The sequence below is a fragment of the Nyctereutes procyonoides genome, unplaced genomic scaffold, assembly GCF_905146905.1.
Source record: "Nyctereutes procyonoides isolate TBG_1078 unplaced genomic scaffold, NYPRO_anot_genome, whole genome shotgun sequence".
In the NCBI taxonomy this organism is placed as follows: Eukaryota; Metazoa; Chordata; class Mammalia; order Carnivora; family Canidae; genus Nyctereutes; species Nyctereutes procyonoides.
In genome coordinates this window covers 28,429,670-28,447,870 of record NW_026575128.1, presented here as the reverse complement: position 1 = coordinate 28,447,870, position 18,201 = coordinate 28,429,670, and positions in this window count along the sequence as shown.

Sequence of the window (18,201 nt, the reverse complement as noted above, 5' to 3'; positions counted from 1 at the left end):
ACATAAAGGTTCATTTTTTTTTTTTAAAGATTTTACTTATTTATTCATGAAAGACACACACAGAGAGAGAGGCAGAGACACAGGCAGAGGGAGAAGCAGGCTCCATGCGGGGAGCCCAAAGTGGGACTTAATCCTGGGTCTCCAGGATCATGCCCTGGGCTGAAGGCGGCGCTAAACCGCTGAGCCACCCAGGCTGACCAAGGATCAATATTAATAAAGAATAAAGCAGTTTTCTCTGACAGAAGATTATAATTAATAGAAAACTTCAGGGAAAAAGAAAACTTCCCTTACAACTTTCTCAACTGGCTTTTGCATTAAATTTGTGAATCTAGACGTTTCAGAAGATAATTTAAATGAATTTTATGAGTTTCTTTAGCTACTTATATTTCTCCTTAAATGTTAGATTCATATAGTGTAAAGATCACACAGATTTATAATTAGACCCAATAACATCTAAGAACGTTCACCATTTTCTTTATAACCTTCATGAATTTGGAATTGCCATTTGGGAGAACATTAGGAATAATTTGTGCTTATAATATCTTTCCATTAAAAAATATACTGCATATTCCTATGCATCTCCGTTACCAGATGATTGTTTTGCATTAGCAGGTTTGAAATTATAACACTATTTTTTAGCTCTTTATGCATTTCTGTTTAAGTCTTTTCAAATACAAGCATAATTTTAAAAAGATCTCATAAGATTATCTGCCTCATTTTTTTATTTTTTATTTTTTTTAAGATTTTATTTATTTATTCATAGAGACACAGCTAGAGAGAGAGAGGCAGAGACACATGCAGAGGGAGAAGCAGGCACCATGCAGGGAGCCCGATGCGGGCCTCGATTCCGGGTCTCCAGGATAACGCCCTGGGCTGCAGGCGGTGCTAAACCGCTGAGCCACCGGGGCTGCCCTCTCTTTTTTTTTTTTTTTTTTTAAACTCTGGAGCCCCATCTAAAATTTACAATGTGGTCCTCTTTTTGTTTCTATTTAAGGTGTAACCCATTATCTATGTAACCCATGTTTCCCTAACTCTTCACTGGCCTGTCAACATTATGGGGAGACTGATTTGACTGCCATTTTGTGTCTACCATATAAACAGCTTTTTTGAGAATGTCTGGTGCTCAGCTGAGGGCATCTCACTTATGGTCATGAATAAGTTTCTTACTGTTGGGTATCGATATTTACCAAAGTGACAGACTTCGAAGGCCAAGGACGAGATAAGTGAAAAGACCCATTCCTTCTTCGTGCTGTGTTGTAGAGATTATCCAAACTGTACTGCTTGTTTTCACATAACTTACAGGATTTTGAATGAAACAGATCTTTCAAATCTAATTCATAGTCTCCCTCCACTCTATAAGGATTATTTGTCAAATATAGGCTGGTACATAAGACACATCTGAGGTAAAGACCCAGTCTACAATCAAAATCACTGTCTCTGGAACTTTCTTTTCCTGGGTCTAGCTTGATTCATTGATTCCTGCTATTCTTAAGAAGAGTCCTTTAAAGAGACTTCGGTATTGCAAGCAAGTATGCTTCTAGTGATATCACTCCTCAACTTACTAGAAACATCTAAACATGTTGGAAGTCCAGTTTGAGCTCAACCTGAGACTCTCACTAAATGCCTACTATGTCTTAGACACTATATTTGACCCTAAGAGTTCAGAGATATGATACATAGCTCCTATTCTAAAGTAGCTCAAAATCCTTCTGGGGATATAGTCATGTAAATAACTTCAATACAGTGTGAAAGTCTCTAGAACAGAAACACTCTTTCTTTGGGGGTACTTAAAAGCTGATGATTAACTTTCCCATAATTATATTCAGGCTTAGTTTTGTTTGTTTTTAATATTGTTTAGGTGATAAGTTTAGCTGATAAGTTTATCTAGGAGTCCCACAAAAGTCTTAAATGGTATTGGACCAATTTCTTTGGAAAGATATAGAGACAAACTGATTTATGCAACAACGACAAACACGTATTCCTGTGTGTGAAGGAGTGAATGGTTTTAGTGTGTACTGTGTTAAATAGCATTCTCCTTAATCCATGTCCACTCAGAACCTCAGAATGTGACTTTATTTGGAAAATAGGGGCTTTACAGTGTCAACGAGGACCAGAAGTGTACACAAGTTAAATTAATAAAGACAGATTTCATTCAGTATGCAATATGGGGAAAGAGACTTTAGTACAGAACAGAGCTCAATTTCAAATATAGCAAGGATGAGTAAGGATATATAGCCAAGGAGCAGGGCGAAGGAATAAGAGCAGACATCAAAGGTGAAGGGTTCTTGCTAAACCTACTTAACAGTATTTTTGCTGAAGGCAAGGCAAGGTGATCTGATATCGAGGATGAGGACTAGATGATTTATCGAGGGAGATCCTATACCAGGGGTGGAAGGGATGACCTAGCAGGATTCTTTGCTAAGCTTGGTGGAGAGCGTTTTTGCCATCAGATGTAATTAATTAAGAAGAGGTCATACTGGATTAGGCCTTACATTTAGTATGACTGGAACCCTTAAAAGAAGACCACAGAGACATAGCCACACTGGGGAAACTCATAATTATGGAGGCACAGATTGGAGAGACTGATGTACAAGCCAAGAACTTTCAAAGAAGCTAGAAGAAAGTCAAGGAAATCTTTCCTAAAGCCTTCAGAGGAAACATCACTCTGCTAACGTCTTGATTTTGGGTTTCTAGCCTCCAGAACTGTGAAAAGGCCAATTTCTGTTGTTTTAAGCCACGCAGTTTGTGGTAATTTGTTATGGCAGCCCTATGAGACAAAATATTATGTTTACATGAGCCCAGGGACAGGGAGGGTTGAAAAGAATATGTGCACAGCACAAACAGTGCTTTCTGTTTTGGGAAAGAGAGCAGAATGAAACTGGAAATGGAGTACAGGAGAGGACTTCACACTGTACATTTTCTTTTCTTATTCAGGGGGACCAGACTGTACTTTTCTATATTTCTTTTATAAGATGCGTCATCCTCTTTTCAGCTTTGTGTTTTTCAGTAGTATGAAAATACAGCATGACCAAAAAAAGAAAAAATATATAGACAGGGGACATGGAGAAAGTTTAAAGCTTTCTCAGAGGAAGGCTGAGAAAATGTACTGTACATCAGTTTAGTGGATATCACCGCGTTGGGTTAGGATGCGTGCCTTTCCTTTTTACAAATGCCCCAAATAGCCCCTGAGGTATCATGAATATATGGAACTGGTGGAAAGCTTTTAGCTTTTCATGTTTTCTATATTAAAATCTTATTCTTTTGGATTCTATATTTTATTTATTTATTTTTTTGGATTCTATATTTTAAAGTGGTTCCTTACATATAGGCACAAATCTGACAATACATATCAAAAGGGGAAATGTCCGTGTTCATGTTCTCATTTTTGTAACTTTTATCTAGTATCTCATCCACTGTGAAATGTAGAAGATAATACAAGCTCAGTTAGCAAGTGTTCATCATAGATCTTTCCCTGCTAATTACACTTTGATACTCTATCATTTAAACTACAAAATCAAATAGGTATGTACATAAAATAATTTTTAGAATAATTGGACACTTATGTTATGAAGAAATCCTATATGGTTAACAAAGAGAGCATTGACCTATAAGTCAATGTCAGAAGTCAGCTCTTTGTCTTCATCTCAATATTTGCATTTTTTTTTTAATTTTTTTTTTTTATTTATTTATGACAGTCACAGAGAGAGAGAGAGAGGCAGAGACACAGGCAGAGGGAGAAGCAGGCTCCATGCACCGGGAGCCTGACGTGGGATTCGATCCCGGGTCTCCAGGATCGCGCCCTGGGCCAAAGACCGGCGCTAAACCACTGCGCCACCCAAGGATCCCAATATTTGCATTTTTAATTGGGTCTCTCCACCATGTATTTATGTGGATTATTTTGAATACATATAAAATAAATATTTGAACATTTACCTTCAGAGAAGAAAAAACATATATTATACGCTCCATGAAGGTAGAGATTATTATCCATTTTGTTTACTGCTAAACCCTCAGTTCTTTGACAGATATTTTTGCAAATAGTTGCATTCAATACATATCTATTCATAAATGAGTGAGTGGATGTGATAATGCATATACTAATGCATAATTTAATTTCCACTAGGAATTATCTCTGCCTTTTGCCAAGAGTGCTAGGCAAATTATATAAATGACACTGACCCAGATATTCAGACACAAATGAAGTTCTACACAATAGCATTCAGGTAATATCATATTTTCAGAAAACTAAATTTTAGACTGATTTGATTGTTAATTGGTTTTTTACAAGGGTTTTTATTTAACCCATTAATTTATCTGCCTCGGTAGAATACAGACCAATTATTATAGTTTGCAAATTTCCAATTACTCTGATTAATTATTAAGGGTGTGATATTCTACAGAGGCATAATTGTGCTGACATACTCTCTCAGTGTCCAAAAGACTGTATTTGGTGACTTATAATTTTTCAGCCTTTTGGCATACCTATTTTGCTGAAAATTACTTGTTCTCTATTCTATGTTATTGGTCTTACAGCTTGATTATATTTTACTACAAACTAGTAAGAATGCTGACATATTTATTAGACTTAGGGAGCTTTAAAAAGCATTTCTGAGATTCATGATGAATGTACATGCATGTAAAAAAACAACCCCTCAGTTTTAACCATTCTTATTCACATATACATATATATTTATGTATATGTGTTTAGTGACATCTCATTGATTATTGGCTGTTAAAAAGAAAGCATGATTTTTTTTACATAATTCCAGATTTAATAACTAGCTTTGAACTTTTGGTACCATATTAGAAAATATTGTTGCAGACTTTTGGGGGTTATGTTATGTGCCAAAGATCACATTAGAAAATGAATTCCAGAAAAAAAAAAAAAGGAAAAATGAAAATAAATTACATTGGGTGCCTGAGTGGCTCAGTTGGTTAAGCATCTACCTTCTGATCAGGTCATGATCCCAAGGTCCTGGATCCAGTCCTACATCAGGCTCCCTGCTCAATGGGGAGCCTACTTCTTCCTCTCTCTCTGCCCCTCCACCCTGCTCATGTGTACTCTGTTTCTCATGCTCTCTCAAATAAAATCTTAAAAAAGAAATAAATTCCATCTTTAACATCACTAGAATATGTAATACAAAAATTGCAATGCTTAGAATGATTTTGGTCACTGTCATAAAGACAAGTTCAAAGATAATTAGATAACTTTAATTTTAATGATTTCTGGTTAGAGCTACAATGAACTGTTCTTGAGAGATCAAATAATAAGAAAATAGACAAAAGCGCACGAAGCTCATCCTGATTTTTCAAGGAAAATGAGCATTCGTGAATTATCTACAATACTCGCAGCATGTGGAAGCCTCAGTCAAAGAAAACTGAATTGTTTTTGGACTAATATCCCTTTGGACTAGGTGCAACAGCCTTAGCTAATGCACCACATGTGGCAGAAGAGTGCTGCTGCGGCCTAGCAGTGAGCCTGGGACCCATGCAAGCCTCCTGTTGCTCTTGTCAACTAACAGGGATTGAGGTCTAAGTGCAGTAGAGAACACATAATTAGGCATGGTTTCTGACCAGGATATTAACAACTCTTGTTAAAGGAAAAATGTCTAGACACTAAAACAATTTATTCTCCACATCTTTGGTAACCTTAAGGCATATAAAATTAGGTTTCCTATGAGAAATATGTCTTGTGGAAAGGTTTTAAAGAGTCCAGAGGGCTTCAGAATCAGACTTCTTAGGATGACCTTAGTCTCCCCTGTCAAATGTCATTAAGACTAAATTACTGCATTCCCTGGATAAAAGTTGATTCTCTTTTAATTACATACTATAAGTTTCTTCATTGGTTAGCTTCCCTAAAAAGTTCAAGCTGTTCCTTGGGCATTTTCAGTAGATATATCTGCCTGTGTCTTAATATACTGAGAAATAACTAACATATCAGTTTATGACTGTGGATCATCTTATCCCATTCTTCTAGTATAGTCAAATGTAATAGAAGATAGGGTTGACAAAGGAATGGTCAGTGGTGAAAAGGTTTTTGTTTTGTTTTGTTTTGTTTTTGTTTTTGTTTTTGTTTTCCAATAGGAAGAGTAACTATTTGGACATTGGGAAGAAAATAATGCAAATATATGTAAATAATTTTTGAAAAAGCTATATATCTGTGTAGTTCATATCATGTTCCTATCTACATTGAAGATAAAAATTTATGAAAGAAAATATTATTTCACTGAGGATTTTTTTAAGGTTTTATTTATTTATTCATGAGAGACAGAGAGAGAGAGAAAGAGGCAGAGACATAGGCAGAGGGAGAAGCAGGCTCCGTGCAGGGAGCCCGACATGGGACTTGATCCAGGGTCTTCAGGATCACGCCCTAAGCTAAAAGCAGTGCTAAACTGCTGAGCCACTGGGGCTGGCCCTTTATTGAGGATTTAATAACGATTTTTTCTTTATCCATTAAGACCAGAGTATGTATGTATGTATATGTGGATATATGTACATAAAATATATATAATTTTATTGTATACATGCATATGTATACATACATATTTTATTTTACACATTATGCATAACATACATAAATATACATAAAGATATACATATGTAATTTTATTCTATATATTATCATAGTACATGTAAATCATATTTTTTTCTGGAAAGAGATTTATACATATATGTCTATCTATATTTATCTATTTTATTTCCTGGAATGAGCTTCAGTTAATCACACCTCTATCAATATGTCTATAGGAGGCTGAATGGCCAATGGAGAAGCTATTCAGGTGATAACTGAGTTGAATATGATATTAGAACATGCACATCATGAATAGTTAAGTCTCCTGGAATTGGCACCTCATATCTCCTTTGCACAGCTAATCCATCTTAAAGAGATATCAAACTTCTTGCCTTTGTTGTTCTAGCTTGAAATTTTACTTAGTACATTTTGCATTCTTTAACACAGAAAATGATGTGCTGATGCTAGATAACAGTTTTAATTACTTTTTAATTTAGAAATAGGAACATAAATCTCAACAGAAATAAAATAACAGTAATAATTTAAAGTCAATTAAATGAAAGCATGCTTTGGACACTTCAGTGATAATACTGATTTTCTACTATAATTAGACTTTATTTAGTTCTTCTACTAAATCAAAACTCACTCAAGATTCTTAAAGAGAATTCATATTTATTTTTGCTAAGCTCATTTTTGACAAACCCGAACAAGTATCTGCAATACAAACAATCAAACAGTGTTTTAGGTTTAAGTGCTAATAACATGATATTATACTTAATTTAAGAATTATGATTGAAGTCTAAATACATTTAGAAAACTCGTATCAGGAAGAAATATTTATTGTTAGAAAAGGTAAAGCATGAGTAAAACGAACAGCAGAGTCATTGCAGTAAAGTATATTCTTATAAAATTTAAATAAATATACTGCAAAAAGAACTTCACCACGAAGGGGAAATTATCTTAACAAAACGTTTCTCACATATCAATATGGAATAGGTGGGAACATCTGTGATAAGGTGAGAATATGCTGAAGACTGGATTGTCAGTGTGACATACAATTCAATCCACAAATGCACTATTTTTCTTAGTTTTTAGAACTTAAGAGGAGAATTAATATTCATTGAGAACTTACTATTTTCTGGATGGTGTTCTGATTACAACTTCCTTTGGGTTACCATGGTGGTCCTATGTTTAAAAATGTAAAGTGTATCTGTAGTGATAACATATCTAAATAATTATCAGATCTCTTTTCTTTAGACAGGAGTCGGGGGGAGTGGCGTTACCTGGGGAGGGAAATTGGGAGAACTAAATAAAGAAATAAAAGGCACACTCAGACAAATTTCGAGCTTGAATATCACAGATTAAGTGGGTAAGAAACTAGATTCTCTGTCAATGAAAAACATTTCATATGATTATATGAGTGTGATTTTCAGTTGTATTACTTTTTTTAAAAATTTTTATTTATTTATGATAGTCACACAGAAAGAGAGGCAGAGACACAGGCAGAGGGAGAAGCAGGCTCCATGCACTGGGAGCCCGACGTGGGATTCGATCCCAGGTCTCCAGGATCCCGCCCTGGGCCAAAGGCAGGCGCTAAACCTCTGCACCACCCAGGGATCCCTTCAGTTGTATTACTAAAAGGTGAGAGAAGCTTATGAACAATATTAATTTCTTATAGTTGCATCATAAACATTTCACTCAGCATTTTCTTTCATTTTTCTTCAAATCATGTTCATTATCCATTTTTGCCATCTTAAAAATTGTTGAAATATGGAAGACTTTTTTTTTAGGTGCTAGCACCTGGACATACATTTATTTGCTCTGATTTCTTTAGCCTCTAAAAATGGTCCATGTGGATTAGATCGTTGGGTTGTTTCTTCAGCTTCCAAGACACCTTTACCTTTTATTCCACTTTCCATCCATTAACACAAGTGGACTGTACTTTGTAGTTTGCCTATTCCTGGAATCCTGTCTACTAGCAATATGGGACCTGTAAATATATGTCCAGGGTTAGGGTTCTGGGTAATGAATAGAGGGTGGATTTGAGGTTATCCTTTTGTAAGATTCCATTAGTTTATCTTATTCCTTGTACTGTTAAAAGCATAGTCAAAAAAAGGTTGAGTTGATTCTGTTATGCTTTTAAGTTCTAGAAATGTTTTTATGTTCATATATTCTGATATGTAGCCCTGGGCAAATTTTTTTCAGACTTTCCAAAAATGAGATTATTAATCTATAAAACAGGGACATACTGCTCTTAAAAAGATTATATAAATTCTTATAAAGTGTTTAGCGTAGTGTCTGGAACCTAGAAAAGAGAAGAAAATCATTAACTGTTATGTATTATTATTAAGTCACATAATAAATTGTTCAATTCCTGATAATTTAGTTCTATAATCAGATTTAATCTGTATAAGAACATTTTAGTCCAGATCTCTTAGTTTCAGATACCTTGAGATCTATACTGGCTTTATGAACAATTTAACTATAATTTGCTTCCATCTCCAAATAATACGTTTTGTTTTGTTTTGTTTTTCTTTAAGATAATACACTTAAGTGAATATTTATGGTAGCATTAATGGGCTTAAATTGATACACTAAACACAAGAAGGTTGACAACAGAAATATTTTCTTTTAATATTAATAGAAAATGTCATTGACTAACACTTGTCAAACACATGTGGGATTTTATTTCAGGCAGAACAATAGGTTGGTTATGTTACTTATGCCTTTTTATTTCTTCCCTAGGATGAGCCATCAGGGCATTTTGATTATGGGTCAACTTTAGCAAAAACTTTTAAAAATGACACTGTAGAGGTTGGATTTTTAGGACTCTGAGTCCACTGAGGCATTATCAAGATGTTCACAAGCTTCTGTGAGGCAGATTCCCCCAAAAAACAAATTTTGGATTAATACATCATTTGCTAACTAACTACTGAGAAACTCTTGAGGTGGGGAGAGATGTCTATGATTCATTCCAGCAAGTGGATCAATAAAGAGATGTAGTCTTTATGCAAAAGTTGGTGGTTAGCCAGGAAAGAAAGGAAACATTCTGGCTACTTATTATGGAAACTGCTGAAAAATTGCAGATGCCCTAAATTTATAGCTTCTGCTGTTTTCTATATCACTTTGCAGTTCACAGCTCAAGAGAAAATGCCATTGCTTAATGACAGAGAGTTATGTTTGGGTTACAATTCTCTTTGTGGAGCAGAATTAGCATTCTAGGAAATGCAAAATTGCATCTGCTCAGCCTGGTAGCTTCTAAAACACAGAAAAAACATACACAATTAAGGTACGAAGGAAAGATAATGTGGAAAAAATAACAGGTTTGTAAATAAGTAAACCTTTACAAACTTAGGATGTCTATTTCAAGACATTGTATTTTTGTAAGTCTGTGAAGTGCCTTACTTGAATAAAGTGCCTACAGCGCTTATTCACCTGGGCGTCTGTCACCTTGTTTTTGAAAGCCAAGACTTTAAAACATGCCTTTAAAAAACAAATTCAGTCTCCTGAAGATCTCATTTCAGAGCACTCATTTTAGTGTTCTTTTTAATCTGTGTAATATATATTTTTATTCTCTCACATTTGTATAGAAATTTCATTAGCAAAAAAAAAAAGAAATTTCATTAGCAATGTTAGATGTACTTTTCTTCAATAATCTGTTTCATTTTTATTTTACTCAACATTAATATGGAAGTTTTTCCAAGAGAAATGTATGTTCATTCTTCATTGCATAAAAAATTTTAAAAAACACAAAAATTTAAAAGTTAAAGTGGTCTGCAAGATGACCATGGTATATACTGTGTTACTTCCAACATTTCAGAAAATATCAGTGATCTAGAACAGTGGATGGCTAACTTGGTTAAATGTCAAATAGAAGTATTCTAGACTCTGTGCACCATGTGGTCTGTCACAATTTCTGGACTCTGCTGCAGTAGTGCAAAAGGAGTCAGAGACAGTATATATATAGTAGGTGTGGCTCTGTTGCAATGAATGTTTATTTATAAAAACAGGCCATAATTTTGTCTGACCTGTATAATAAAGGACCTACCCCACAGATCAGAACTTGCCTCATTAATATTTTGAACATTTTCTTCAAATCAGTTTTTTATGAATAGGAGTTAACTAGATATAGATAATGTGTGTGTGTGTGTGTGTGTGTGTGTGTGTATGTGGTGTATCTAAACCTTCTTTCTGTTCGTATTCCTCCAATTTACGAATATTGGTGGGATTTGCATTCCACTCTAGGAAAGTGAGTTCCTCACTTCCTGAAACATTTTTGGAGTAAAGACACTAGCGATTTAAATTTAAATTAGCAACATATACTGTCAATATAATTGAATGCTTAATTATGTAAAGAATTAAGTTTCAAGAAGACTTCATTCTGAGGGTGATAGCAGAAACTGCAGGCAGGACACTAAGCTTCTGGGTAGAGAAATTACTGCGATACAACAGTTGATTCCAGAGACCAGGATTGTCCTAGAGGACAGTGGTATCTGGGCTGTGCACTGTGCGTTGTTAAGCAATAGAAATCTTAATGTATTTATAAGACTACTGTTATGCTAAAGACTTGCTTATTTCTGCCTGTTTTCCAAATCTTAGGCTGTGGGTTTTCTTGCAAGAGTGCTTTCTTACCAAATACTGTTTTAATGAATTACTTTTTTAAAAAATTATTTATTTGAGAGAGAGAGAGTGTGTGTGTGTGTGTGTGTTTCTGTGCAGGGGGGAGAGGCAGAGGGAAAAGGAGAGAGAGTCTGAGGCAGACTACCCTGAGCACTTGATCTCAAGACCTTGAGATGATGACCAGAGTCAAAACCAGGAGTCCTAAGCTTCACCTACTGCATGATCCCGGCCCCCTCAATGAATTACTTTTTGAGTTAAGTATTAGTGAGAAGTCTTATTGTTTGAAACTAACATCTCTGATATAGAAATCTGTACTAGGAAAGATTGTGCTTAATTGAGGGAATGTTCGACTGATAAGTTAGAACCAAGGGTAGTAAAAATCATGCTAATAAACTGAGAAATGGTCTCTGGAATGGCAGAGCTTTCAAAATTATAATTGGTTAAATTATTACCAATTGTGATCTAAAATGAAGTGATCATCAAAGACAAACTTATTAAGAATTGTAGCTGCTGCTATAGAATAAAACAAACTTAAAAATAACTCAGCAACTGTGTGTAGGGTAGCTATCACTAACCCCACTGCACAATCTGAAAAAGAGGATGGCAACTTTGAGCTTCTAATTTCAATTTTATATTCCCTGGCACAGACTTTCTTTTATGATACTAAGTAATCTCTTGTAAATAAAGTTGAATAACCTCCATAATAACCTCCCCCCACCCTGCAAAAAATACCTAAGTTTGATTCTGTAGGCTTCCTAATTGCAATATTAGACATTTAGGGCATTGAGGGAGAAACAGTAAGACCCAAGGAATAGGAATGTGACTGTATGGAAAGATCAGACGACTCAGGTTTATCTGAATTCCTAAACCCAATGAGCTTTCCTTGTCAACTGAATAAGCTGTCACATTTTTGTCTATAGTGGCAGTCCCTCCTTAAAATGCTGAATGTCCTTCTCTAAGGAATTTGTTTTACATGAGGAAGCCAATGTGTCTAACGCATCTACCTAAACACACATTATTTGGGCCCAACCTCTGAACAGAATCAGTTCCCAATAAGTAGGGCTAGTCAATTATAATGTCAAGTCTGTAATCCAAAACATTTGCAATATTTAATATTTTACTTTTGAATATTATATTATTTGTTTAATGTTTGAATATTGTATTATTTTTTAAAATTATTTATTCCTTCTTGAGAAGATTACACTTTAACATCCTAGCCATGTCTCTTCAACCTGTTATTAGGCAGGGATACTTTATTTCTTTTGGTCAATGGAAAATGGGAAAACCTAAATTGTGCTATATATAAATAGAAGCATTTAATGTGATTCTCTGTTGAACTTCGCATTTGCACTCTGTCCCTTGCCATAAGAACAGATAGTCCCAGATAATAACTCCTCCTTCATCTTTGGCCCTGGAATGAGACTATATATAGAGACACAGGTGACCCAAAGTCCATGAAGGATATGAATAATGTTTTTGATTATGAAGAATGAAGTAAATATTTTTGTTGTAAGAGATTGAAACTTGGAGGATTTTTTTGCTACTGCAGTAGCATTGGCAAAAAATATGAGGAATAGATTTTGGTAACAGATTCTGGAGCTGATGCCAATGAAAAAAGTGTGTAATGTTAATTTGAATGAAAACTACCAATATATGTATATATATTTTCTACTTATTCTATGTTCAGTGTTTTCTAGAAGAGCAAATAATTTGAATTATTAAACTTACAGGTTGAAAGGAGTTAACATGTTATAAGTATTTTTGTTTAAGTAAATAAGACTATTCAAGTAAATTGATCATGTGTAATCTGTTAACCTACTTCTAAATATGTCTCTTAAGAAGACACAGAAGATAATACTTTCTTTAAAAATATGCTAGGGAGGGGATCACTAGCATTCACTACATCCATACCCATACCCATATCTTTAATATATAAAATATAGCATGTATTACCTTTAGGAATAAAGGACACAAAGATGAAATGTGTTACCTGATTTCAATAGTAGTATCATCTCAAGGTGACAAAAGGCAAATGGTGATTTAACTTTGGTGCCAAGGGTGCCATGGTGTCATGTTACCATGACAAGTAACTTACCCAAAATTTACCCAATGGTACACAGATGAGCATTTCATTAGTATCTTAATACTGTCTATTAAACAAACAAACAAACAAACAAACAAAAAAACAGTACAACTAATCTTAGCCCTTTTATAGAGAGGCAAGGAACCTACTTTCCCGTCCTGGGTTCGTCAAAAACTCAGAGCTCCTTGAAATATAGTGATACACCAAATATACAACAAAGCACACAAGAAGCAACTGATATGATTAGGTATTTCACATTTCCTGAATTTCTTAGGATGAGGAAAGCTGGAACAGTAGAAAAAAATTGATCTGAGTATTCAAGGAAGAGAGTACAAGCAATAGTTTACAATCATTATAAGCTTCAAGAGTAATAAAAAAGATTTTCAAAAAACTAAACTGTTATTTATATTAAGGCTTTTGTCCATTTGTCTACTAGGGTTTTAGTAAATTGAAATAATTACTCTAATGAGAACAAATTTAATTAGTAATGGATGGCACTAATTTGCCTTAAACTACACAGATAATTTTAAAAATTCTAAATGTTGGTGTGAATATTGAATGATTCATATTATTACATTGATTTAATTACTTTTTAATTATTTAAGTCCATAAAGCAATCACATTTTAATCTTCTTCAATTAATAAATTCCCATTTAATATAGAGAAATAATTTTGAAGATATATTTTTCTGGCTCTGACTGAGATTTATGAATTGCTGCTTTAGGCATTTTACTTTAAGAACTACTAGAAAAAGTACCTTTTTTTTTCTGGCATCAGCCTAAAAAACATCATTGTGTGTTTTATATGTTGTCATATGTGTTTTAATCTTAAATCAGTGAATAGTTTCAACTTTGTCAATGTTGCAGGGAGACCTTTGGTTGGGTAGAAACAATATCACATTGTGGTAAGAATATTAAACCTGGAGACAGACTGTACATATTCAGGAGTGCATGTGCTAGCTAAATCTTAATCTTGAATGATGTGTGGAATTCAGATATGCTTGAAACATTCAAGTATTAAAGTTTGCATTAACATGAAGGAATGCTTGACTGGCATCAAAATACCCAGATGATTCTTGTGGTGTATAGAAAGGTCTAGATTTGTGTTAGAATATCCGAATTGTCATGACCCAATTCTTACATGCTTTGTGATTTCAAGGAATAAAAAGCTGTTCTTTAAAGCAAAAGCAATAATATTGAGTCTAAATCATAGGATTGAGATAATTTAATGAAATTACTTTAATGTTGTGTTTTATGAACTTCTGGTCATCCACCTTCATAGTGGGAGTCCAAAGATCAGTTTCTGTAATGGGATTCTAAGAATTAGGGCTGGATATTGGTAATGAATTGGCCTGGCCCATGCTCTTAGGACAAAACTCTCAGGCAGGATGTCAAGGTCAGTTCTCAAGCCACCAATACAGGACAGGCAAGCGCAGAGAAAGAACACAATCAGAGGGCTCTGCAAAGGGCAGGCAAGATGAAAGTTACAGGTTCTATAAATAATCTGGAGAGACTGAGAAATAAAGCCTTTTTAAAGCCCATGAATGGAAAGAAAATTCTTTAGTGTACTAAGCTAGATTAGCCAGCCCTCTGGAAAGTACCATCTAAGTATGTAAGTCTTAAATATTCAACAGCATCCTACGTGGGCTGTCCCACATAGACATTATTGTTCTTTTTATGGAGTTTTAATTAAAGCAACCACTGTGGTCCCCCATTAATTTACTCTTATGAAAGATTCAATATTTTTAAGGTATTGACCTTTATGTTGTAAATGCCTTGTTATTTGATGCTGATTCTTCTTCAAGGCACTTAGGTTGCAAAAGAAGCAAAAGTAGAAGTAGCATTTGATATTATTTCTCAGCTGATTCTGGGTAATTTCTCAGCATAGTGCAAATAGTAAAATCTTCCTAGATCCATCATACTTTCATGGTGACTTTCTTCACTGACCTGTTATTGATCCTAATCCTCTAATTTCTCCTTTAGGCTATGTATTCACATTATTATTATTTTTTCTTTCAGCATCTGTCTTTTCCATTTTACAGCTTAAGGCAAATAGTATATTCTACATGTGTGTACACCAATACATATTCTACTTGTTCTTATAATTTTATATTAACACTCTTCTTTTGAGAAATAGAGTCCTGTATTTTCTATCCTAGAAATGGGTAGATTTTATAACTGCCTTAATCAATATATTATGATGGAAATGATGTTTTGTGACTTCTGAGACCCCTGTATGCCTTTTTTTTTTTGAGCAAGTTTTTAAGGAGCCTGAGTTGGCATATAAGACATCTGGATACACTGAAATCATTATACTGGAGAGATCACATGATGAAATCACACAGAGATAGAGAGAGCTGCCTGAGGAAATCCAGGTGTTCCACCCCCAGGTGTTCTCACATGTTCTCAGCATGCCTTCAAGTGATTCTAGTCCCATTCTCCAAGCCACCTTAGGTGATGCTCAGTACAGCAGAGATAAGCTATCATAAGCAAAAGAAATGTTTTTGTTTTAAGCTACTACGTTATTGAGTAATTTCTTATACAGCCCTAATAACGGAGACAGGGCTCTTCAGAAAATGGTAAGTTAGTCTAATAAGAGAAAGTCGACATATATGACAACATAATACTGTATTCTCCATTCCAGTTTGGCTCTCTCCTATAGGTCATTGAAGACCTTACTATTAATGTTTCTTTAGCTTAAAGTAATGTTTGGATGTTACTATTCTCATCTTACATCTAGACATTGTTCTCAGGCACCTGGGTGGCTCAGTGGTTGAGTGTCTGCCTTTGGCTTGAGTTGTGATCCCAGGGTCCTGGGATCGAGTTCCACATCAGGCTCCCTACAGGGAGCCTGCTTCTTCCACTGTCTATGTCTCTGCCTCTCTCTCTGTGTCTCTCATCAATAAATAAATAAAATATTTAATAAACAAATAAATGTTGTTCTCTCCATTCTACAACCATTGCATAGAGATGTATCAAAAATTCATGCTTAAATTTTTCATTTGTTTCTCACAAATCTAGTAGAGATTTTCTAGATTGAACCTATTGAATGTTGTGAGCAACAGCACTGATTCATGAAATACTTTTTTTTGTTCAAATCATTTTAACCTGAACATAAGGACAGTTTGTCCTACTGTTAAAGAAAACATTAATGTAGCTAAAATAATAGCATGCATCTAAGGAAATGATGTATTTAGGATGACTTGCATTTTTTTTTTAACTGGATTAGGTCCAGTTTTCAGTTTATCAGTTGCCTTCTGGCTTGCTTTGTATAGTGCAAGTGAACAACTTTGACAACAATCCAAAAGCAAGATGTGAAATTAATATAACATAATTCAGTTAGCAGTATGCCACTTTTATTAAAGAATAAGCTGTTTAAAATAAATTCAAAATCATATGCTAAAATTACCTTTTATTTCCCACATATTTTCATGGTGATATTAAAACATCATTTACATAAATCTCTAAGACAGATTTATATATTTTATTAGATAAAATATATTACTAGCCTCTCAAATAATGAAATATGAGGTTGTTTATGCTTTGATAAATTGGCCAAATCAAATAAAGAGATAGAGGGGACCAAGATCATTTGTGGAAATAAAATTATGTATGATTTGGTCCAGGATGAACTTTCCTTTGGTCAATCTTATGTGTTATTGGTTGTGACTCAGCAAAGAGACTGAGGATGTAGGCACCTTTATATCTGGATGTAGTTATGTTTCTTTGGAGGAAAAGGCAGCAGAAGTTGGAGGAGGTCATATTGTGAACAGAAGAGAAAATTAATTCTTATCCTTTTTGAACCTTTGATACATCTGATTATTGTGTTGGATTCTTAAAATTCTACCTCAAGAAAGATATAAAATATGTGTAAATTTGTAACTATGTAGATATGTAAAAAAAATTAAAACATACTTTCCTAAGAAATATTATTTGGTTTCAGTGTCAGAAAAAAAATCATTTTCTATATGGCTGAGTGGTAGAATGATAGGAATATTAGAGTGTGGAACTTCTTTTATTTTTAAAATGCCTATCTGTATATCGATCTATCTATCATTTGATTTAGCTATGCATATATATATATGTATGATGCATGTATTTATCTGTTATTATCTGTTACTTATCTGTTATTATCAGAAGAGAAATAACTTTCATAAGAGAAATAATTCACTGGTATATAATGCTTTTCAATTTTTTCACAATCTCATTTTATCATTAAGTTATTGAAATCAAAACTGATACAGTGGTATTGTAAATATTTAACACAGAAAATAAAAATTCAGAGGAATTAAATAACTTTGCCAAATTCACATAGCTGCTGAATGTAAAACCAGTATTTGAACAGGTGTTTTAATTCAATATTTATTCATTCATTTATTCAATAAATACTTATTGTGATCCTGGAGAATATATTTTCAAGACACATAATCAACATAGATTAGTGTCAAAAATATATCAGGAAATTATACAAATTGCTAAGAAAAGTATAAACAGTCCAGGGGAAAATGGTATAAATATGTATCTTAAAAAATCATAAAGATATATATATGGACAAGAATATATGAAGAGATGTTCAACTTCATTAGTGTTCAAGGAAATAAAAATCAGAACCACAATGGGATAATATTGTGTATCCATTTTATTGGCAAAAAATAAAATATTATATTGAAAAATATACTTGGCAATAAATGTTGAGTAGGCTATAGACCACTGGGATCCATTCATAGTGGGAATGGTGCTATGAAATTTTGAAAAAACTTGGTGCTATGGTTTAGCATGATCCCATAATTATAAATTTATACCTGTACTTCTCTCTAGCAATTAAACTGAAAGGTATCTGCTCAAGAAAAATAATTTCTCTTGTGCTCCCTGATACATGTGCAAGGATGTTTATAGCTCAGACCTATCAAAAGCAAACTCTCAGAAAAAGGATCAAGCATTCATAAACCAGAAAATGACTGAAAACAATAAAAAATAGGTGTGCACTC